A 24521-nucleotide genomic window follows, 5' to 3' on the forward strand; every position below is an offset into this window, starting at 1 on the left:
TTTCCAACTGATCAAACTAAGGTAGCTTTCGTGCTTTCGTACCTTAGTGGCAATGCGGCAGACTGGTCGATCCCTCTAGTTAATCAAGATGATCCGGTTCTCCATGATTTTCAAGCTTTTCAGCTCAGTATGGAAAAACTGTTTGCAAGACATTCACAGGGGAAGGCCTTGGACAATGAGCTCCTTTCATTGCGACAGGGTAATGAAGACCTTTTGGCTTATATTGCGTCTTTCAACAGACTGATAGTGGAAACTCGATGGCCTGAGGACAAAAGGATTACACTGTTTTATAGAGGTCTACGTGGAGAGCTCAAAGATGTGTTAGCCCAAGTAGTGAATCCCCCGCAAGACTGTTCGGACTATATTGACTTAGTCGTTCAAATTGACCACAGACTGCAGAACAGGAAGGCCGATCGTTCCAAGTTTGATGCTCGAGTATTTTCCAAACCACCAACTCCTACCAAAGGAGTAGACTCCGGGGAACCCATGCAAGTAGGGGGCCTGAAAGGACCACTAACACAAAAGGAGCGGGAAAGGAGAAAACAGCTGCAATTATGCCTCTATTGCGGAAACTCGGGGCACTTTCTTCGAGACTGTCCGGTGAAACCAGCCAAGAAGGCAGTAGGAGCTGCAGTTACCAGGGTCACAAACTCTGAGTAGGGAAACGACCTCGCCCGACAAGAATAGAGGTCCTCTTGCCGAGCGTTAAAACCAGTTCCGTGACCTCGCATTTCGTGATACCTATGGTCCTCATTAGCCCTGAACATCCGGATCGATTACATGCGATTGAAGCTTACGTCGACAGCGGTGCCATCGGAAATTATGTGGATCATGAAATGGTTTTGAGGATGAATCTGACTCTTTGTCCAAAGGCTGTAAAGGACGTCATTACTACGGTGGATGGTAAGGAGATAGCCTCCGGACTAGTAACGCATACCACCCAAGAAGTGACGCTAGTAAGTCAAGATGGACACCATGAGAAGATCGTGTTCGATGTGATCAAGGCCCCCCAGTTCCAGATTATTCTAGGAATTCCTTGGTTAGAGAAGCACAATCCTCAGATCGATTGGCGAGCAAAAACGGTTCAGTTTCCAGAATTTGTCTCTACTTGTCACCCTCGACCTGGTGTTGCACTGGCAGCAATTTCCTCGGAGGCTCCTCAGTTACCTCCTGAATACCTAGAATTCCAAGATGTTTTCCGGATGGATCAGGCTAACTCTCTACCTCCTCATAGGTCTTATGACTGCCAGATAGACCTGATACCTGGATCTACTCCTCCTTGTAGTAGAATTTATGCCCTCACCGAGCCTGAGAATCTTTACCTCCGACAATACCTGGATCAATACCTAGCGAATGGGTTTATTCGTTCTTCCAAGTCCCCTGCTTCCTCAGCTTTGTTCTTCGTTCCAAAAAAAGAAGGGGACCTTAGAACTTGTATAGATTATCGCGCCCTGAACCAGATCACCGTTAAGAATAGATATCCGTTACCTTTGATCCCTGAACTCCTAGACCAAGTCAGAAAAGCATGCATATATACAAAGCTGAATCTTAGAGGAGCCTACCACTTGGTACGAGTAAAAGAGGGCGATGAATGGAAGACGGCCTTCCGCACCAAGTATGGGCTATTTGAATATCAGGTCATGCCCTTCGGACTTTGCAATGCCCCGGCCGCCTTTCAATATTTTATGAACGATGTCCTCAGAGAGCTCATAGATGTGTGTGTTGTTGTTTACATTGACGACATCCTCGTTTATCCTTCATCGGAAACTGAACATCGGAAACACGTGAAAATGGTCCTCGAGAGATTGCGTCAACACAAACTTTTCGCTAAGTTGGAAAAATGTGTTTTCAACGTGACTGAAGTTGAATTCTTGGGATTCATATTATCACCTAGCGGAGTGCGTATGGATTCAAAGAAGGTCGATGCAATTCTCAAATGGCCATCGCCATCCTCCGTAAAAGGTGTTCAAAGCATGTTAGGCTTCGCTAACTTTTACCGCAGGTTTATCCCCGAATTCTCTCGAATAGTCCAGCCCATCACCGCCTTGTTAAAGAAAAACAAACATTTTGAATGGTCTACCGAGGCGGAACAAGCTTTCCAGAATTTGAAGACTAGATTTATCTCTGCACCGATCTTAAAACATCCTCGCCCAGAACTCCCCTACATCGTTGAAACTGATGCTTCGAGCCTTGCCATGGGGGCAGTTCTATCACAAAAGGACCCGTAACCAATCAGTTGCATCCCGTGGCATTTTGGTCCCGCAAATTCTCGCCTCCTGAAATCAATTACACTATTACTGATAAGGAACTTCTAGCTATCAAGTCCGCCTTTAAGACTTGGCGGCATTATCTTCTGGGGGCCCGACACACCGTTACTGTGATTACAGATCACCGAAACCTGCAATATTTGAAAACCGCAAAAGCTCAATCCTCTAGGCAACTCCGTTGGGCACTATTCTTTGCCGAGTTTGACTTCATAATTACCTATCGACCTGGTACAAAAAACGGTAAAGCTGATGCCCTTTCTCGGATGGGAGTGGAAGAACATTTAATCAATCCTAAACCTGTACCTATCATTCCCGAACAAAGAATTCTAGGTGTAATCGCCACACAATCCATAGAGGAAGTTAAGGATAAAGCCAGGCTACTGGTAACTCCAGCAGACATACAGAATTGGCATCTGCAGGGAAAGGACTTTACGGTGAAGGACAACCTATTATATTTCCAAGAACGGTTATACCTGCCCAGCACAGATTTACAGAAAAAGGTAATCTCTTGTTATCACGATTCTTTAATGGAAGGACATCCCGGTATGACCAAGACCTCGGAAAAGATCAAGCGCTACTTCTGGTGGCCGTCTTGGAAAAAAGATATCAGAGACTATATAATGTCCTGTGGAGTATGCGCCCAAAACAAGAGTGAAAAGGAAAAACCAGCCGGCCTCTTACGCCCTATTGACATCCCGCCTCGCCCTTGGCATACGCTTTCTATGGACTTCATCACCGATCTACCTCCATGCTCCGGATACAATACAATCCTAATAATCGTGGACCTATTCTCCAAGATGGCGCATTTCATTTCACTCAAAGGCTTACCAACAGCAGCAACTCTGGCCCGAGAATTTCTCGAAAACATCGTCCGACTGCACGGTTTTCCTTCAGTTCTAATTTCGGATCGAGGTAGTCAATTTATTTCTCATTTTTGGCAAAGTTGCTGTCGGTCGGCTCAAATTGATGTGAGACTTTCCACCAGCCACCACCCTCAAACCGACGGACAAACCGAGAGGACCAATCAAACTCTGGAACAGTATTTGCGCTGCATGCTACAACAAACTGAAAAAACTTGGAAAGATATCCTTTGGATAGCCGAATATGCCTACAATAACTCTGTCCACTCGGGAACTGGGAAGACGCCGTTTTTTCTTTTATACGGTAGTCACCCTCGAACCTCGGAGTTGGATCCACTCCAAGATCTTGGAACACCAGCAGTAGACCTCCTGCATTCTACAATCACCCAAGCCTTTAAGGAAGCCGTTTCTCACCTTCAAAGGGCTAAAGAACAATACAAGAAAGGAGCAGACCAACATCGGAAGGAAGCCCCCCAATATCAAGTAGGAGATCAAGTCTGGTTATCCACCAAATATCTACCTCTAAAAGGACCACGCACATTCAACCCAAGATACCTTGGTCCCTATTCCATCACTACCATAGTAAATCCAGTAGCGGTCAAGTTGGACTTGCCCCCTCACATGAAGATACATCCGGTCTTCCACGTCTCTCTATTAAAACCCGTGCAACCTCAAACCCGGCTAACTACATCTCCAAAACCTATTCTAGTTGATGGAGAACTCGAGTTTGAAGTCAAAAGCATCCTGGATTCCAAGATCTCCAAATATAAACTATTTTACCTAATTGACTGGAAAGGCTACGGTCCCCAAGAAAGATCCTGGGAACCTGCAGAATATGTCCACGCGCCTCGTCTAATCAAAAGATTTCATCGAACATTTCCTAACAAGCCCGAACCCCCGGAGAAGCCCGGTTTGGGAGGGGCCTTGAGGGGGGGTGCTGTCATGATCTCTGCTTCCAAAAGATCAGGACTTGCCCGACTCCCTTGGAAGCAGACCCATAACCCCGGTTCCGAGTGCCAGCCAGTCCCAATTGGGACCTTTTGGACCCTGTCCTGGCGCCAGTGGCACCAGGCTCATAAAGATGCCCAGTCCCAGCGCTGGAAGCGCCGGGCTCATAATGCTTGGGTGGACTTACCTGCAGCAGACCATGCTGCTTACTTACCTGCCAGTTGAACCCCTGATCCTCTTCTGTTTGGGACTACTTTTCCTGTTGGGTGGGGCAGGAGCCACTCCCTAGGTTCAGAACACTGGAACTCTTCTGGAAAGCAGGAACTCTTTTCTTACCTAGGCGTGGCTGTGGAAGGAGATACCTAAGCACTACAGGAGGCTACTTAAACCACACCCGATGGATGAATCTTGCTTTGCGTTATTCTGCATTCTCTGCAGCAGAACGCTCATCGTGTCTTCTGCTTCTGATCCTGGGCCTAAGGGAACAAAGGCTTACCATCCTGGAATCCAGTCTTCAGCAGCACCTGTAAAGACAAAGAAAGAACAGGTTAGCACTACGGTCTTTAGTGGCAGCGCATCTCTTACCTGGTCCATCGGCTGTCACCAACGCTTCGCGCTGCATTCCGGCATCTGAAAGACAAAGGCTTACCTACTCTTCGCATGCTCCGGAGGTCTTCGCACTGCATTCCGGCATCTGAAAGACAAAAGCTTACCAGCTCTTCGCACGCTCCGGAGGCCTTCGGCGCTGCATCCCGCATCTGAAAGACAAAAGAAGGTGCGTTTAAAGACATTGGGCAACTTTATTACTCACGTGCCATTACTCCTTCCCACGCCGAATCCAGTGGGTATTCCAGCACCCTTCAGCTTCTCTAAAGCTCCGAACTTGTACCTGCAAGATAAAAGGGACAGTTAGTGCGCATCGTGAAGCAGGCTACAAGCGCTTACTTACGTGCTTCCAGGCGCTTCTATTCCTCACGCGGGTTCGATCCTCAACTCTCATCAGCCCGCCATCCGCCATCGCCGGAACCCTGCAAAACAAGAGATATCATTACAAAAGAAGTGCCCAGAACTTACCGTTCGTGCAGTTAACGACGGACAGCAGTCCTCTGAGGTCAAGAGGCCTGCACCCTTATCCAGTGAAGAAACTGGTTACGGCACCCTGCCCCGAGGCAGATGGAGATCCCGGCGTTCACTTACCTAAGGTGAGGGTGTTGACCTTTGGGGTTCTACAGGAGAAGAGAAAGGGAAGAGGAGAGAGGCACCCAATAACCCCAGTTCATTAATCCCATATTTTCTATCTGCAGACATCTTACTCTTTGAGTCAGACATACAGTGCACAGAGGTCCAGCCCAAAGAGCCAACCATGTGTTACACATCACCTTTGAAGATACGGCATTCACCCAGTCAAGACCGGCGCCTCTGCGGGAATCAGGTGAACGTTACAGCTGTATAGGATGCAGACACTCAGTGGCAAGAAATCAGAGGGCTGTTGCAAGAAGCTGTAAAGGACGCAGAAGGTTGGGAGGATCAGGTTCCACGTTCAGGAGTACATAAGGTGGAGGCAGTGTTACTGGAAGACAGCAGTGGGGTTGGTAGGAGCTGTCTGAGGTAGCTGCTACTGAAGCAGAAGTCCAGGAAACTCAGAGGCAAGAAGTCCATAAGGCTGTTGCAAGCTGGAGAGGATGCAGAAGGTTGGGTGGATCAGGTTCCACCTTCAGGAGGTCATAAGATGGAGGCAGCAGTGGGATTGTAGGAGCTGTGTGGGGCAGTTGCTACTGAGATGGGCTAGTGGGGGAGACACTCTGAAGTGGGCCAATGGAGGGAGGGCCCAGAACTGGCAGGATGGAGAGGCAGTTTGAAGACAGTAGGTGTTACCACCCATACCCCCCATTTGCCACCCGTTCAGAGGCATGGGGGAGGCAAAGGTGTTGGCAGACTGATGGAGTGGGCTAGGGAGATGCTGCAAATGTTCAGAGCCAGTGGAGCAGGAACACAGTTGGTAATTAGAAGGAGCAAGCTCTTGAGGTCCAGGAAAGAGGTGGATGGGGGTGGCAGGCTGAGTAGTTAGGAGCGTACAGGAAGGAGACCGTACTATTGGCAGGAGCCAAATAGGAGACTGCTGTGGAGCCTGTGATGAGAAGGAGCAGGGACAAGAAACTCGGGAGAGAGGTGAACCAGAGGGCCAGGTTACATAATGGGAGTGCATAGGAAGGAGGCTGGGTGCCAACAGAGGCCAGAGAAAGAGGCACTGCAGAGCCAAGGAGCTACACAAATGAGTAGGTGGTTGTGGCCCTAGCTAGTTAGGAGATCAGCTAGATAAATGGTGAGAAGGGCAGGGGCAGCAGGATCCAGCCCAAACAGTTACAGGCAAAGGGAAACAGTCAAGGAGGAGGTTGGAGCTCAGTGCAGGTGTAACAGGGGAATGGCGTAGTAATGGTAGCAAATGCAGGGAGTCGGCAAGGGCTGGAGCTGTTTGTTGTGGAGGGCGTCACAGCACAGAGCAGTTGGATCAGGTGGCTGGCATGGCAAGGACGGCAGGATCTGACCCATATCGTGGCAGAGTGCGAGCACGGAAAGTAGCCGCCAGGCACAGCGGGTACAGCAGTTTGAGGTGGAAGGATGAGTTATGGTGGAGAGGAGGTCAGAGGCAGCCAAATCCAGCCCGCATAGTATGGGGAACCGGCTGAGGCTGTAGAAGGTGGGAGGTGTAGCAGCCCAATGCAGAAGAAACAGGCAATGGCGTAGTGAAGGCAGCAGCTGCTGGGATTAGCAAGGACACGGGCTGCCTGAAGTGTTGGGAGGCCGTAGTCCATAGCAGTTGGAGCGGGCGGTCGGCTCGGCAAGGGCAGCAGAATCTTACCCAGTATGTTGTGGATTGCAGGCAAGGATGGCAGCCACCAGACACAGCAGGTGCAACAGCCCGGAGTGGATTGGGCAAGACACAAGAGCTGATGAGAGGTTGGGAAAAGCTGTCGGGAGCTGAGGCGACCTGAGGATCCAAAGAGAAGAACCACGCAAGCAGGCAGGCAGCCGCGTTCCTGGACAGCAAGGCAGACAGGCTGGACTGGCCACAAGAAAAGTGAGCAGTGGGAAAGCAGTAGGGTCCCGACCGCATAGAAGTAGTGAGCTGGTAGTTGCTGCAGCTGCGGACGCAGGGAGCACAACAGCCCATGTCAGATAGGGCAGGCCGCGGTAGCAGCAAGGTCAGCAGACCAGCTTTGTGTTGGCAGTGGCTGCAGGAGCAAGACGCTGAGGATGCAAAAGCCTGTCACTGAAGTATTAGGTTCCAGTATCAGCGAGGGCAGCTAGTGTCAAATCACTGCGTCGTTTAGGCAGTGGACGCTGCTCGGAGAAGCTGAGAGCACGGTAACCCGTGGCTGAAGGATCGGCTCACAGAAGCTGCAGGGGCAGCAGGATTAAAGAGGTTCACAGGAAGCCGTCAGTGGTCGTGGCTGCGAGTCACAGAGAGCGCGACTACCCGTGGCTGAAGGATCGGGTCCCAGTAGTATCGAGGGCAGCAGAAGTCTAATCACAGCCTCATTCAGGCAGTGGTCGCAGCTGGGAGATGCCGAGAGCGTGGCAGCCCGCCGTTGAAGGAACAGGTCACAGCAGGATTGAAGTCAGGTCCACAGGGAGCCAGCAAGGGCGATGATTGCCAGATGAGGTGGGCACCGTAGTCCAGAACAGATGGAGCGAGTCCTAGGAGCAGCAGCTCGGCAGGATGACGGCGGGAGCAGCCACGTAATCATGTAGATGATATAATCTACATGGTCGCGGCTGCGAGTCACAGAGAATGCAACTGCCCATGGCTGAAGGATCGGGTCCCAGTAGTATCGAGGGCAGCAGGTGTCTAATCACAGCCTCGTTCAGGCAGTGGTCGCAGCCGGGAGATGCCGAGAGCGCAGCAGCCTGCCGTTCAAGGATCAGGTCACAGCAGGATTGAAGTCAAGTTCACAGGGAGCCGGCAATGGCGATGATTGCCAGATGCGGTGGGCACCGTAGTCCGGCACAGATGGAGTGAGTCCTAGGAGCAGGAACTCGGCAGGATGACGACGGGAGCAGCCACGTAATCAATGTGATGGTATAATCTGAATTACAGTTTGAAAACTGGTTTTGTTGCCATGGCTTCAGTAGACCAATGTCTACCTCTTTTGACTTTTGACACAGAGTGACACCAGGGGCCTCAATGAAGCGATCGAATGGCATAGAATGTCAGTATTAGGCCCGACGACTGATAGAAATTTTAAAAAAAACGTCACGTAAGTCAGGGTTTTTCTAATGCTGACACTTGGTTGCCACAATTCGAGACAACACTAAAATGTGCACAGTATGGCACCCTAGTGGGTTTTAGTGACAGCTCATTTTCATTTGAAAACTGATGACCGGCTCAAGAGTGATTAGGGTGGTAGTCAAGTTACTATTGACCTCGATCGAATACAAGTGTTTGTTTTCCCATTTACGGGTATTGTTACTATGTGCACTGAAGCTTTTCCAAGATGGAGGCATTGGTGTGAGAGATGGGGACTAGTTGTTATTCAAAATGGCCAACCAAAGTCCATTCCTATGGTACCATTACAAGATGGTGGCTACATGAAATTTTTTGGCACCAAAACAAGCCTCTTCAGGCAGTAGAGAGGCCTACGTAAAGGCCCTGCAACTAGTAAACAATCTAGGACTCATTTTGCGAGACTGGCTGGAAGCTGCAGATGGCGAGAGGTAATAATTAAGGAGACTGAACCCCTAAAATTGCCCAGGTAATAATGGAAGGGTGTGTTTTGAATAATTGGGTATGCCTTCCAAACATTGAATGAAGAATATTGAATCTAAGTGAAGAGAACCCTAGAAAATTAGTAAAAATTGACTTGTTAGAAAGCTTATTACTAGCCTTGTTTCAGCGCCCATAAGAAAGGACAATAACTATAGAAGTAATCACTTAAGGGGTACCCACTTTTGAATACCGTGTTTCTTTTACCCTGTAGAGCTGAATGATACAAGAGTTATCCCTGGGCCGCAGCAGCAACATAAATCCTTTGGACAAGCATCCCCAGAAAAGGTTCTAAGAAGATTGGTGACCCTGACTCGCACGGGCACTCACTGCTTCTGTGAAATGGGCACTCACCCATAGGTAAGATCTTGAGCCTTGTAAGTGTAATGAAGATGGATGATGACCCATAGTAATTTTGAGAACAAAAATGAAAGATGCATCCTTATAAGATAAGAGTGCTGTAACCAAGATAAATTAGCTACACATTTTGGAATAGACAGAATAACCAGTTCCTGGTAGTTGGTGGTCTCTAAACCTTGCTAAATTGTAGTAAAATAGCAGGGGAATTCTGGCATGAGGAAAATGGCAATTCTAACTAGTACCCCTGTCTGTAATTGACTTAAAGGTTCTGTTGAAGAAAAATTGATTTCCCAGTAACTTGCCCTTAATTGGACATATAACCCGATGGAGGTCTGTTCGCACTAGTGTTCCTAGGTAATAAGACTGAAGGTCCACTTGGACAACTAGCTATTGTCCCGAACATACAAGCAAAATTGCTGATGTTTTGTTTTTTATCATCAGTTACGTCTCCAAACAAATGAATGTGTCTTCATTGAAAGAAGCTTTTGTAGGTTTTTCAAAAAAGACTCCTTTGTGATGACTACTCTTGAAGAAAGTCCCAGAGTTTTCAAGAGGACTGAAACATGTTGAGTGTGTAGCTTGGAGTTGTAAACAAGTGTACTATTTAAATTGAAAATGTATATTCCATTGATAAAAATGAATAAACTGATCTATCCTCTTATGATTTTTGTCATAAACAATTGATACATGTTTACTTTTTATGTTTGGTCATTAGCATATTCAAATATGCTTGTTTTAGGGTTGTTTTATGTAATTTACTCTATTGTGGTTTCTACCTCATGAGATTTTTATCTTGTATTGAATATTAATGAACATATTTGGTATTGATGATTTATCACTTTTTTGTAACTGTAATTTGTAGCAATGTTCTAGAGTAATTGACTGTTGAAGAAACTCGTTCTCTACCTTTTTTCTTACTGATTAATTACCTTGCTTATACATAAAGTTCAGATGGGTGTTGTGCAGGGTAGGATCACTTCACTCAACTTGAGGAGGTTACATCATGTAATAGAGAGGACTAGGGCACAGGATGAACAATATGTGGTTGCCTCGTTGGATGCTGTCAACACGTTCGACTCAGTACTGTGGTATATATGGACCCACTCAACGGCACTGCACTACATCCCCAAGCTGCATTTGTGCAAGAAACAGCAACCTGGCTGTGCTGGCTCCTGTGTGCACCAGGACCTCAAAACTGTGTTTTGGCAGCAACAAAAAGACAGCTGCACCATCCTGCCTAGTACACTTCAGGCAAGATGAAACAAGGGGACACACTGAAAATGTTTGCCAGTGTGTTCTGAAACATATTAATGGAATCACATGAAAAGGCAGCACTGCGTTGCTGCAAAAGCCAAAAATCCCCTTCAAAATGAAACATTTTCACCCTTTCAAAATGCTGCTTTGATGCTAATTCCACCTGTTCATTTTGAAACCACTGTGAATAAAAAGGCCCTGTCATGCCCAGGATATTTCACTGTGCTTCGCCAAAACAGGCATCATTCTGGAATGAAAGGCCCAGTCAAACCAACTCTGAGAGAAATCAATAAGCAACTTCATTTTCACTCATACAGGAACACATGTTTATTTCTTTCCAAATGTATCCAGGCTCAGCAGTTCAAAGATAATTTAACTCTCTGAGCCAGGTCATTGACAAATGTATCTATGCTTTAGATAAAACTCCTGCTTCAAAGGAATGACTACAGCTGCAAAGACAGTGCGGGCAATCTGAGGGAGCTACCAAATTGAATTTAAAGAAAGAAATGCAAGCAGTTTTAACACATCTGGAAAAATGGACTTTGCTGACAGAAGAAAAAAATTGGCCTGTTTAAAAATAAATTGTGAATGAAAGCCTGCTTACTTAGCAATGTAAAGGGATTATATCAGTGGTGATAATACCCACATAGGCTATCTTCTTTCACATATTTGTTTTAATTCAACACCCAAAATAAGAAATGAAAGAGTTTAAAACACATGGGAAGGATTTGCAAGCACTCAGAAAAAACAGTCATTCCAGTTCCCAGCCATGAAACTTCCCCCAAGGGGAAGGGCACTATCATAAAAACTCTCAGCAGAAACTGACAACCCCCTGATAATTATGGGGTGGAACCGACTTTTGCCTCTGCTGGGACCCAAACAACAAAGCTCCAAGGGAAGGAAGCCGGAGGTGTGAAGGGGGCAATATAACTTCAAAGAAGGGAGAGACCTCCACCCTGCTCTAAGGGAAATGACAGTTGGCAGCAGTGGAAGGACAGAAAAAAAGGACTCAGGAACAAAGAGACTGCCTTTTGTTCCCCCAAGACTATTTCAGGAATAAACTTTAAAGACTTCTATTTTTGCAGCAAGACTTTGAAAAATTGTAAAAATGTTGCAGTTTAAAAGTGATTTTTCGTGCTTGCTTTAGAGACGTAGTAGAACTCACTGACACATTAGGGACAGAAAGGGCAAATTATTGAGTATAAATCGAAAAGTATTAATGTTGCAAACATAAAATTGTGTACAAACATCCCGGGGGATAATTTGCATCTGTGTAAAAAATGGTGCAATTTTAGGCCAAATCCTTCATGTGTCAAATTACTAAAATATATTCGAAGGGTGAAACAAGGTCACACAGACTGGAGGATTGGACTGGTATGTGCTGCACATAATATGTTACCTGTGTGTCTAATTTGCCAGGAGATTGCACTTGTGTAAATGTATGTTTTTGGCAAAATCAGATTTTCAGTAAAGTAAATGTGGGCATTTTTGGACATTGTAAAACTCACCTCAGAAATCTGACATCATTCCCTTGGAAATCCAACCAATGTGAGAGCAAGGCAGAGACTAGCACCCTTGTCCAATACCTTTTTTAGGGGTGTGTTTACTTAAGCCTGCCCCAGTCATATACTTGGATGATGTCACTAGGCTTATAAATAAGGGTCGCCGACAAGACACACATGCTACCTGATTTTCCTGCGCCAGCGTCCTGTTCCTGTTTCATCTATCCAGATTCCAGATCCACTACAAGACCAAGCATTGCTGATCCTACTCCAGGGCCCACTGCAAAACCCAAGCAGTGCTGATCCCATTTCTAGCAAGGCCTCCAATATAAATAAAAACACTAATCTCCCATTAACCAGGAGAAAACTGTGGTACTTTTGGCATCCTGATCCAGTTTGGCTTGCAGCCGCTAACTGCATGCTGCTACCATTCTGCTACCCTGATGACCTATATTATCCAGGTGACCAGAATTGCCAGTCCAGAAGTGCTACCAGCTAACCAGTTCCTGGCCAGCTGATCCAGTCCCGCTGATTTTGTCCGGCTGTCCTTTGTTAGACCAGATCTGTGTAGTGACCAGAACGCTGACTGTCTAACAATCCAAAAACTAAAAAGTGGACTGTGAGTATCAATAGGAACCATAGAAAACCATAGAATACCTTGCCTTGCCTTGTCCTTTGTTCCCCTCACTAGGTCATCCTATCCTTATCCTGATAACCTGCAATATTGTCAGAATTATTCTTGAAACCCTGTCTTTGATTTCTAGTGCTAATGCCATCTCTGTAGTAATCCTGCCTTGTGTAAATCCTAATCTATTAATCCTATTTCGAGTGATCGGACTGGTTCCGCTAGGGCGTGCGCTGGGGTGCTAGGGTTGAATTTGCGAATCAACCCTGGAGCTTACTGTGTCCCCCTTTGGTATCCTAGCCTGAATGCTCTAGTGTAGAGCAAAACTGTCTTGTCAAAACTGATTTCCTTTCCTTTTTCACAGCTCCATTTTACTCAAAACACACCTTTCCAGATCTTGCATACCTCACTCAATACACCAGCTAGAGATTCAGGGGCTGATTCATGGAATTTGTGCGCCGAAATACAGGGATGTGTGCGCCATTCTGCCCCATTTGTTAAACAGGGATTTGCGGGCAGAATGGTGCACAAATCCCCGTTTTTCGGTTCACAAATTCCATGAATTAGCCCTATAATTTCACTTCCATGTTGTACCTATGATCTATAGCTACACCCCAACACATGAACTGCATTGCGATTTACAATTTTTCACCCATTTTTATTAAAAAAACTTTTTGGTAATTTCAGGCGGGAATTGCAAAGTTCGCAAAATTCCGAAAGTGTAATTTGCTGCAACATGTTTTATAACCCTGCCACTCATTTTCGACTGTATGCTCTTGCTAAACCATTGCTTATGATTGTTAGTACCTTTACATTGTTGCTTAGGGAAGAACTGTATTTGTTTCGAGGTTTTTGCACACATTCATTATTTATTCATCCATTTCCGAGTGTCATTTTTAGCATTGCCATGGTTTAAAATCAATTTTTCTCTCTTATTTGGGGAGGGAAGGTCTGATTTCAATTCTGTTTTCAATTTGTCATTCCTTATTACCTGCTGCTTCTGTTTATCTACTCAGAATTGACTATTTGTGGGTTGAGTGAACACTGCAGGGGGAAAGTCTAACTCAAGTGCTATCTTACCTAAAATCAAAAAGTGCTCCTATTCCCTGGTGTTTTGTAGATGTGTCAATAGAAGGTTAAACTAAGTGCATTGCTTATATTCCTATTGTTTTTATCACCCCATTGGTGATTGCTGCCCCATATTAAAAACTGTATGATTTCTTTTGAATTTTAAAATAATTAAATAAACATTACATTTTATCAACCAGCCTGGTTCATGGTCCATTGTGACCCGGGGTATTTGAAAAGGGGATGTGATATGAGTGGTGTACCATCTCAATATTGAATCTAACATAAAAACAGAAGCATTTCAATTGCGTGCTGCATACTAGGCTGAGACTAAGGTATGAGTCGCCTGAATGAAATTCTTAGCAGTACACTGAAAGGGGATGTATGCCACACTTTGGCAATGGGCAGGGTTTCTTACGCTGAGTGAGATTGATTTACCGTATGCCTAAAGCTAAATTGAAAACGTAGATGATTATTTCAGACTCATTGGACATCAAGAAAGCACAACGATAGCACAGCCTTTTGTAACCCTATGCTGTTTCTCCTGGCTCTGGAACAACCAGTAGAGTTTCTTAGGGCTAGATTTGCATTGGCATTTGCGTTTGGGAGGTACTACACAACTTTTCCACACTTTCCAGCCATGTTTGCCCGTGTTCACCTGCAATGCCTTACAAAGACAACCTACATCAACAGAAAAGGTAAGTGTGGTGCCCACCGGGAGCACAGCCATTACTTAACTCCAGTAAAACCCCACCACTCTTATTTATTAACTACTATCATATACTTACCTGCATTTAGCAAAATTGTGGACACTGGCTGTATTCTATATCTGGGCTATTTGCATGGGTTGACTTCTTGTTGGCATTAACCTATTTTTGCAAATTAACCAAGTTTTCCATTGCGCCTAATGTATGAGTTACCCATATGCTCCCTGCTGCACCCTGAGATGGACATTCTTCAAAGGAAGGTATATCTAGGTCCATGGAATTATAGAAGAAGCTGCCTTTAGCTCTGATGGGCCTTGCAGCGTTGTTCAAGATGATTATCCTCCCCTGCCTTTTGTATCACTTTTCCAATGTCCCGTTTGATATACCTAGATCCTTTTTTCAAACCCTGAACACTATGGTGAGTGAACTTCTGTGGCTGACTTGTAGACATAAAATCTCACTGGGAACCCTTTGCTTGAGATATTAAGATGTCAGAAATAAATTACCTATAATTGTATTACCGTACAGGGTAGGTACACTGTGTCTCGTGGTGGTTATCTGATGACGCCAGCCTAGACACGGAATTGATACAGCCGCTGTAAGACATTTTATGTTGAAGAAGGTATTGTGGATGGAAGCTAAGCAGCTTGCGGTCTGCCCATATCTCTTGGGATTAGCGAAGAAACTCTGGCACAGGACCTTGAGATTACTGCGAATACAGGAGCCTTACTCCCATAATGTCCTGCTGATGGCATCTATTTGCTGGCATATGGGAGACATTTATAATGGGAGGAGGTACTGGGAGAATAGGGGTGTGGTCACCTGGGGCGATATGTTTTTCGTTATGATACTATTGGACTTTGCAGAGATGGTTGAAAATTATAGAGTGCACCAAGGACAATTACTGATGTACATTAGACTGGTGTGGAGGGAAAAGTCCTCCTGGCAGTGTTTACCTGAAGAGCTGGAAGCTGATGAGATGTTTACTGTACCGAGAAAACCTAGTAGAGGGTGGGCATTATGTGTCCAGATTGTATGGGATACTGCTGGCTAGTTTGCATAAAGGTGAGCCCAAGATGAAAGCGCTATGGGAGAAGGATGTTGGCATACACTTCCATCCCAAAACGAACAAACATGTAACCAATTTGCTTCACTTAGCCTGTATTTTGGTGAAAACACTGGATTGCCATGACTTGAAAATATACATTTGGCTCACAATTTGTGGTTCGGTGGGCTGATCTTAAATTATGGTACACGGTGGAAACTAAGATATGCTATAAGAATGTACTTACGGTTAAACAAGATGTGAATGATAATATTCTGGTTTGGAATTCACTTACACAATCACTGTTGTTTCCTTCTGATGATATGTCACCTTGAATGCTGAATCCATTTGGGTGCTGAAATGTTCTGTTTCTTATCTTCTACGACTGGGGTATGTGATTTTGTTTTTTGGATTCCAGGGTACAGGGTGGGACTACACCTGTCAATAGGGAATGTTTGCCGACTCAACATTTAATTTGAAATTCTCATTTCCCATGGATATCATTCATTCTTGGACTGAAGGTATAGGCAGGCTTTTTCGTATATGTTCTTTATGTTTTGCTATTGTTCTGGCAATTAAGTGATTGTAATTTCTGCCACGGTATTGTTTATTTATAGGGGTGGATTATAAGAGAAACGCTTGTCGCTCTCAGCTTTCCTTTCTCATTTCTTCTGATTTTTGCATCACATGAGGGGCATTGCTTTACAATACTAATTTGTATCCCTTAAAGATGTACCTACCATAATAAATTGGAGATCCTTGTAATGAGTGATAGTGTGTCTGTGTGTGTCCTTTGATAGGGACTTACAACAGGGAGTTAATTAGCTCTGTTTGCATGAGCCATAAAGCCTTATGACTTCTCAACAGGTAAGCAATATGTAACATCTAATTCACACATGTCTTGTTAGATAGTCTTGAACTCAGAATCTACATTATATTTCAATTTCAACGTATCTTGATGTGCTCAACAACTATTGCCCTGGTGGTAGATTTTGAGACCTATGGGACTAAATGTGAGTACAGCTGTATGGATTTTAAAACAATGATGGTCACAGCACAAACGCTATTTTTACTGGGCCACCATATTACATGTACAGTAGAATTACTAATGTGTTTACGTCCCTTGCTTAACTTTGTTTATAGAAGGTGAGGCAGACTCTTGCTAATGGATCTGGGACATAGAGGAGGTATGCAGACCACCCCACCTATTCTGTGCACTACATTAGAGGGCTGTCACAGGTGTGGTCAATCCTTTTTCACCTCCACAGATGAGTAGAACCCCAAGGGCTATTGCTGAACCAGAGAGTCATCCATGCCCCTGCCAAGACGCAGAATTCAGAGCAGGAAGAGAAACCTCTACAATGAAATGATTATTTGGTAAATATATTCTCCCTTGCTCCCCGGGCTTGGTGAAATCAGCTCCAATTGTGACACATATATATATTGTAGCCTGGTCCATCTGGCAGTGTTGGTCACTGAAATAGGAGTTTGGGAAGGATGTTGGTTGCAGGTGAAAGGAGTAAAACTGAAAATAAAGCAGAATTAGAAATCTAGAAGCTGCAGGCAGAGTGTGGAGGAAGATGGAACAGGAGACAGGTGTCATCAGGAGGAGGAAAATGTTGGGGAGTGGAGGAGATTGGTGAAGGAAAGAAGGTGTCATCAGGAAGTGGAGAGGAGTTGACGAGTGAAGGAGGTTGGAGTAGAAGATGTGTATCATTAAAGAGAGTGGCGTTTTTGCAGAGATGGGTATGTTGAAGGGAAAGAAAATTACCAGCAGTGTCAGTAAGAGGCTGAAGTCAATGTATCCAAGGGTTAGAGGCTGAATGTTACAAGGAGAAAGGGTGTTGCCCTCAGGTGAAGGAGTGTCGTAAAGAGGTTTGGTGTGCGGTGATCATATCAAGAGAACATTAGGGACGGGAGTATTAGATGAGAACTGAAAGGAAATACGAGCTTTGATCAGAAGAGACGAATGAGAGTTGGAGATAGAACTTTGGGACCTGAATAGGGGAGAGGTGAGCATGTATTCTGAGAAAAAGAAAAAAAAAAGCAGAAGGAAGTTGTGGCAGGTCAACCACGTCCTGGGAAGAATTTAGAACCAGTGGGAGGAGGCATTCGATGGAGCAATATTATCAGGGGTCACAGAGGACATTCTAGGGTCAGTCCATTTTCAAAATTACATTTTTCTTTGTTTCACATGTGGTTCTTTATAGCACCTCTTGATCCTTTCTAGCATGGTTTACAAAATAAAATATATCTTCCAATCATATTTGTTGTCACATTGGTTTCCAGTTTAGGGGGACTGTGTTTAATGTATGTTTGTTTGTTTGTTTATTTGATATGGCGCAGCCGAGACCCGGAGGTAGTTGGGCGCAAGCATTACAAGGATACTTATCAGCTTAGTTACACATTGTTATAAATATACAAGATTTACATGCACAGTATTTATATACAAAACAGGCTTATATACGGTTTATAGTACAGACATAGACATCAGTTCAATTGACTGCAGTAGGTGATCAGGTTACTGAGAGAAGAAGTTAGGGTATCTGCTGGTGGTGGGATGGCATATATGCGGATGGCAGGAGGTATGGTGCACTGTCTGGGTAAGGGAGGTACCTCTGATGCTGGTTTTAGGCATCATTGGACCATAGCCATGGTAGGAGTTTTCACCTGAATGCGGGGTAGGGTTGGTCGGTTCTGAGCTCAAGTGGGAGTTTGTTTCAGGATTGGGCAGCTGTAATTGGGAAGCTGGAGCCGCCGGCTGTGTTCAGTTTGTACCTGGGAGTCTCAAGGGTGAAGGTGTTGGCTGATCTCATGGGTCGGTTAGAGGTTTTACTATTGATTCTCTCTGTAAGATACGGGGCGCAATGTTGTTTAGACATTTGGAGGTCAGGGATAGTGTTTTGAGGAGGACTCTGTCTTTTATGTTGAGCCAATGAGCATTTCTTATGAATGCAGAAATGTGCTCTCTGTTAGGAATATTGAGAGCTGCTCTAATGCATTGTTTTGGAGTCTTTGTAGTTTGTCTAAGATGTGTTTATTGGAGCCCGCATAAAGTGCGTTGCAATAATCCAGTCTCGATAGTATGAGTGCGTTGGCTAGGGTGATGCAGCTAGTTTCAGAGAGGAATGGTCTGCAAGCTCAGATCAGTTTGCAGGTATAAACTGTGGAAATTGATAGTGAGTTGACTTGCTTCTTAAGGGAAAGCGCAGAGTCGAGATAGAAGCCAAGTGTTTTGACAGCAGGTACCACTTTAATGTCGTTGTTGTCGATATTGAAGGTGGCGTAGTTGGGGCCGAGTTTTTTTAAGGCCGTGTCGGAGCCTAGGATTAGGAGTTCAGTTTTATCGTCATTCAGGCAGAGGCCATGGGATGCCATCCATGCGTGAATGAGGTGGTATGTCCTATTTACTAAGGCTGAGTCCTCCAGGAAGTTGCTTGAAAGGGGGATGAGGATCTGGGTGTCATCTGCGTAATTGGTGTATGTTAACTTATGTACTGTGCCATGCTCACTGGAAACTGGCGAAAGGCAATCAGTATTTTGATGGCTCACAGTTTCTTTATCTATCTCCTTTGCATTTATGGCGATCCCACCACACCATTCTGCAATACATGTTTTACCCATTGTGTAGTCATATACATTCTCATCTCATATAATGAAAAAAAAATGTTGGATCTGGTGTAGGTGGGCCTCATTACGAGTTTGGTGATGTGGTCAAAAATGATGGTAATGTAGTTGTAATGAAGATACCTATGCATTACCACACCACAGAATGACAGGTTTGTAGATAAGGACCTGCCACTGGTGGTAATTCTGCCGAAATCCCCATGGAGTCCTATGGATGTCAATAAATGGGGACAGACACCATATAGCACTACTTGTAATCCGGAGGTAGTTCTGCGGACCAAGTGGTGTTAACGCTAAATCTGTTTGGTGGTATCTCAGCAGATTTACTGCCGAGATACCACCATGCTTATATTGAGGACCATAGTATTTTCCTCCGCCATTTTCATAATTATGCGGACTACTGTTTTATGTTAATATCACTCTTTCATGTTCCAGTTCCGTTGTCATCACTGACCCTGTCCACTTTGCAGCGTAACAGGCAACCTACTTGAGTTCCTCTGTGTAGCCATAGAGATATGAATACTCGATCAAAAAAAGGGCAGAAGTGGTGGTGAAGTCCTGCTGGAAGAGAATGTAAAATGGTATCAATATAAGTATAGACTGAAAACACTCATAAAAAATTCAAGAAAACGTTTTTATCATTTAATGTGAGAGAGGTTTTATATGGTTGATGGGGTTTGATATACTAATGATGGCATTCAGTTCAAACTTTAAGTTGGGTTCGCAACTCCAATTTTGTAATTGGAGGCAAAGGGCTGCTAGTGAACTCAGCAACCGACAAAGTTTGTTTTAAATCAAAATTGCATATATATCACTCTTGGGTCATTTAAATAAGGTTCTGGGCTAAAAGCACCTTTAAAAACCAAACAAACAGGCAATCTTACTTACAATGTATTTATGTTCAATTCTTCCTCTTTATATCGAACAACAGAAATTATTGAATCATTAATTATTGCTTTATCACATGATAAATGAGAAAAACCAAACTTCACAAAGAAGCATTTTTATATGCCTGCACCATTTCCAACATGCCCCTTGCCCCTCCCCACTGTCAAACACAGCGCTGAAGTCGATATAGGCTACATAAACCGGTAGTTTTCATCTAGTCCAAGAGTAATCAACCAGACACAAGTAATCAGATTATGTGCAGAGCATGAGCCTTTCTGGGAACCAGTTTGAGCGTGTTGGGATGATGTTATTGTTGGTGCTCCAGCCAGTTAGTTCATTCAGTAACACGCGTGCAAATATGTTGTCTACCATAGCTCGAAGTCTATAGTTACCAGGCAGCATCTTACACGCCTTTTTATAAATGGGGATAATAATGATATCTGCCCATGATACCGGAATTAACTGTGTGTTACTTATACTAGTAAATAGTGCAGTGCAACCGCCCACAGCTCTGGTTTTAGTTTAACCAAGTCACTGCATGTCCCGTCTGGGCCAGCCGCCCGCTATAGGTTTAATGTGCATATAATCCCTACTATTTCACTGATGGAAGCTTTAAATTCCCATCGTTCAACTACGTCCACGTTAGTTGTTGCCTCACCACTACGAAAACCTAAGATCATGGAGATAAATTGTTCCCACTCAACAGGAGATACCCCATTGATGTCTTCATTTGGGCCTCTAAATTGAGTTAATAATGCTCCAAAACGTTCTGGATTTGTTGTTAAGAGCCCACTCGGCTAACATTAGCCAAGTCTCTTTAGCTTTAGCACTACAACAAGCGTGAAGCCATCGCTGATACACAGTTTTTCAATTTTGTATTGCCATCACAATCTCATAATAATGTTTTTGGCTTTTGCGCCCATTAACTCTCTCAAGATGTTGTTGACGGCGGAGAGTAAACGGGACTTGAGTTCCGCCCCTGCACTCTGCATTCAAACACAATACAAATGTCAGAGATAGTGAAAAGGGGTGTTAAAACAGGTTTAACACCTTTACGAATGCCTTGCACCTTCATTGATGCTCATGGGACATGAAAATGAGCCCCATATGTGTTGGATGCATACTTCAGACCTGTCACTCTTGGATTGATAACTCTATGTATAAAACAGCACATGCCTCTAAGATAATGGCATTAAAGAAACAATAGAACCCGAGGGTGGGCGCATTACTTGTCTGGTAATGCACCCAGGGCGATAGTTACAAGCCCGACTGAAGCAAGGGTTCCCGAGTGACGTAGTGACAGAATATTTTGTGTCCCGAATCCGTTAAAATTCTTCCCATTCTCATCACAAACACAATGGGAAATTGCTGACCTTGGGCAGGATGAGAAGCAGAATTTTGTTTCTCCCAGATCACCATTCTTTTCTTTGGCACAGGAATAGACAATGATGCCACCCCTCACCTATAACAACAGCTCAATTTAATCATCCACCCATTGAAAATTGTTTATCTCTGTAAAGTTTTTATAGTTGCATGGTTAGAGGATGTTTGATAACACAAAAACAACTGCAAGTCATTCTAATAGTGCAACCAGAAACAGAACGTGTTCCTGTGGCTTGCTTGTTGTTCTAAATAACTATGATTGCCTGTTTATGATAATGCTACCTGGGTTTCAAAAAGTAAGTGTGTGAGGATTTAGCCCTGGATGAGAGGTATACCTTGGTTATTTTGGTTAGAATATAATGTTCTTATATCTGCCAGTTATGCATGGCATCCTTCTAGGATCTGTGACGTGTGTATCCTGGTGTGAATCAGAAAAGCATTTACTCAGTACATCTTCTACCATCTCAAAATGTTACACAACATCATTTCTTTATAGTGTATATTATTACCTTTAGCCACCCTTTCAACTGTTGCAAAAAAAAACAAGGCTCCAAGGACTGCTGACTAGTCTTAGCCATCCTTTTCAAATATCATAAAGAGTGAGCTAATGCCTTTTTAACAGTACCCATCACCACCTTTTTACGTTTTGTATTGATTGGACTATTCATTAACTGTAAATGAATAAGAGTCTATTCATGGTCCGTGTATGATCTTCTAAGTATCTCAGAATCACCCTCCACCTCCTGTGACCCTAAGCTGCAAGACTCATGCTTCAGCTGTGGTTATTACAGGGAATTAGCCAACCCCTCTGCATGCTCTCCTCCTCCCCTTCCCCTTCCTCGGGCCTCTGCAATGCACTGGCCTCACACTTTGCCACCAAAACTCAGTACATTCTGACCACCCTTTCTACACTCCTTCACAACACATCCCACTCTTCCCCTCCACACTCCTGCGTCTGTCCTCCTTCCTCCTTTCCTCCTTCTCTCCTGTCACACCTCAAGAAGTTACCAGAGTTGTCTGCACCATGAATGTCTCTGCTAAATAGGTCTCCCCTTGCTCATCCAGGACCATCAAGGATAACATTGGCTCCCTTGCCCCTGCTCTCGTTGATTTCTGCAGTCACTCCTTTGTCACTGGATCTTTCCCCTCCTCCTTTAAGCACTCTCTTGTGCACCAACTTGTGAAAGAACTATCTTCTGACCCTAACTGCCCTGCCAACTATTGCCCTATCTCCATCATCCCTTTCCTGGGGAAACTACTTGTGGAACTGGCTTTGCCCCAACTTAACTCTCACACTGAACTCGTTGGAGACCTCCACGACCATCAATCTGGATTCTGAGCATCCAGAGGCAGGGAAACTGCTTGTCTGAACATCTGTGAAGAACTGCTTGCATCTATGAACTCCAACTCCCCAGCTGTCCTTATCCTTTTCAATCTCTCCTCTGTATTTGACACAGTTAACCATTCCATCTTCACACAAAGGCTCCACAATACACTTTGTATCTCGGAATGGGCACTGGATTGGCTGTCCTCTTTCCTCACTAACCGCTCTTCCCGAGTCATCCTGGGTCTCTTGTCCTCTCCTTCTTCCATTTCTTCCATCTCAGCCTGTCGTGTCCCTCAGGGCTCTATACTCTCCCCCTGGCTCTTCAACATCTACCTTGCTCTCCTTGTACACCTCATCACAAACTTCCAATGTTACACAGATGACACACAGCTCTTCTTCAGACTCCCTGCTGACCCTCTTGCACCCTCCATCTTCCCTGACTGCCTAGCTGCCATCCAGTCCTGGTGCGCCTCCACTGATCTCTGCCTCAATGCCTGTAAAACTGAGATCTGTCCCATTGGGACCCATGCTCCCTCCTTCTTCCCTTCACTCTGGCCTTCCTCCTTGGGCTCTCCCCCGTGCCTTCAACTGAAGCCAGAAACCCTGGAGTCTTCTTCAACTCCTCTCTTTCCTTCCTCCCTCACACTCAGGACATTGGTAGGAAGTCTATCAGTTCTTCCTTCTCAAAGGGATTCTACCATATCTCACTTTCCTTCAGATGCTCAATGTAACTCAAGCCGGTTGTAGGTCAAATTATCGAATCTAAATGGTCGACAGGACAAATGGTCGACACAAAAAGGTCGACAGGTCAAATGATCGATTTTTTCTTTTTTTTCACATTTTTTTGCGGGGTTCCCCGGGTCCCCCCCAGACCCCATTTATTTTGCTAAAAACCACTTTTTTTCCCTAAACGAAAACCTAAAAAAATATAGATAACTAAAAAAAATTTCGATCATTTGACCTGTCGACCAAATTGTGTCGACCTTTTGAATGTCGACCCTTTGTCTGTCGACCATTTGACTAGACACCACTCAAGCCATGTTCTCTCTATACTTAACTACTGTAACAGCCTCCTCCTGAACCTTCCTTCTTCCACTCTGCGACCCGTCCAGCTTATCCAGAATTGGTCAGCGAGACTTATCCTTGGCCTTAAGCGCAGGGACTGCATGTCTCCTGCACTAAAAAATCTTCACTGGCTCCCGGTTGCTGTACGGATTAAGTTCAAATCCCTCTGCATCATCCACAAGGCTATCTGGGCCCGGGCACCAATCTTCAACGTTATCTCTCTAAATATTCTCCACCTAGACTACTTTGCTCCTCTGAGCTAAAACAATATGGCACTGGTGCGCAACCATCTTGGACATTCATCTCCCATCACTGAAGGACGAGACTGAGAGGGAGTTGGAGTACACTGCAGGTACAGTGGTAGGGGTCCTGGGAGGAGGATAGGGAAGTGGATGTTTCCACTTCTGGCTGTTTTTTTTCTGCTCTGTGCCCCCTTCCACTTGAGATCTGCTCTTCGGCCGAGGGCAGTCATAACCAAGAAGGACGGGGTCATTCCCCCATAAAGAGAAGGGTTTTACGTCAGGGAAGACAGTTTGAATCTGGACCCCTGGGTGATGCATTTCCACTGAGAGGGAGGACGCTCGGCTCCAGACCCCGTTATTGCACGTGATCTCTTTGCCTACCTGCTCTGGGACTAAGCAGTGTTGTACGGGCTAAGGTGACAGTGTCTTCTGCTAGATTACTAAGAGTGATTAACTCTTTTTTCTATGTCTTTATATAACTGACTATATATGTATTTTGTGTTTGGTGTATCCATATATATAAGGTGTGAATAAAGGGCCTATAACGAGCCAGTTATATGTTTTTCCATACCTAATGGTCTAAGTGTG

Source organism: Ambystoma mexicanum, chromosome 7q (genome assembly GCF_040938575.1).
Source record: "Ambystoma mexicanum isolate Mex_15411 chromosome 7q, UKY_AmexF1_1, whole genome shotgun sequence".
NCBI lineage: Eukaryota > Metazoa > Chordata > Amphibia > Caudata > Ambystomatidae > Ambystoma > Ambystoma mexicanum.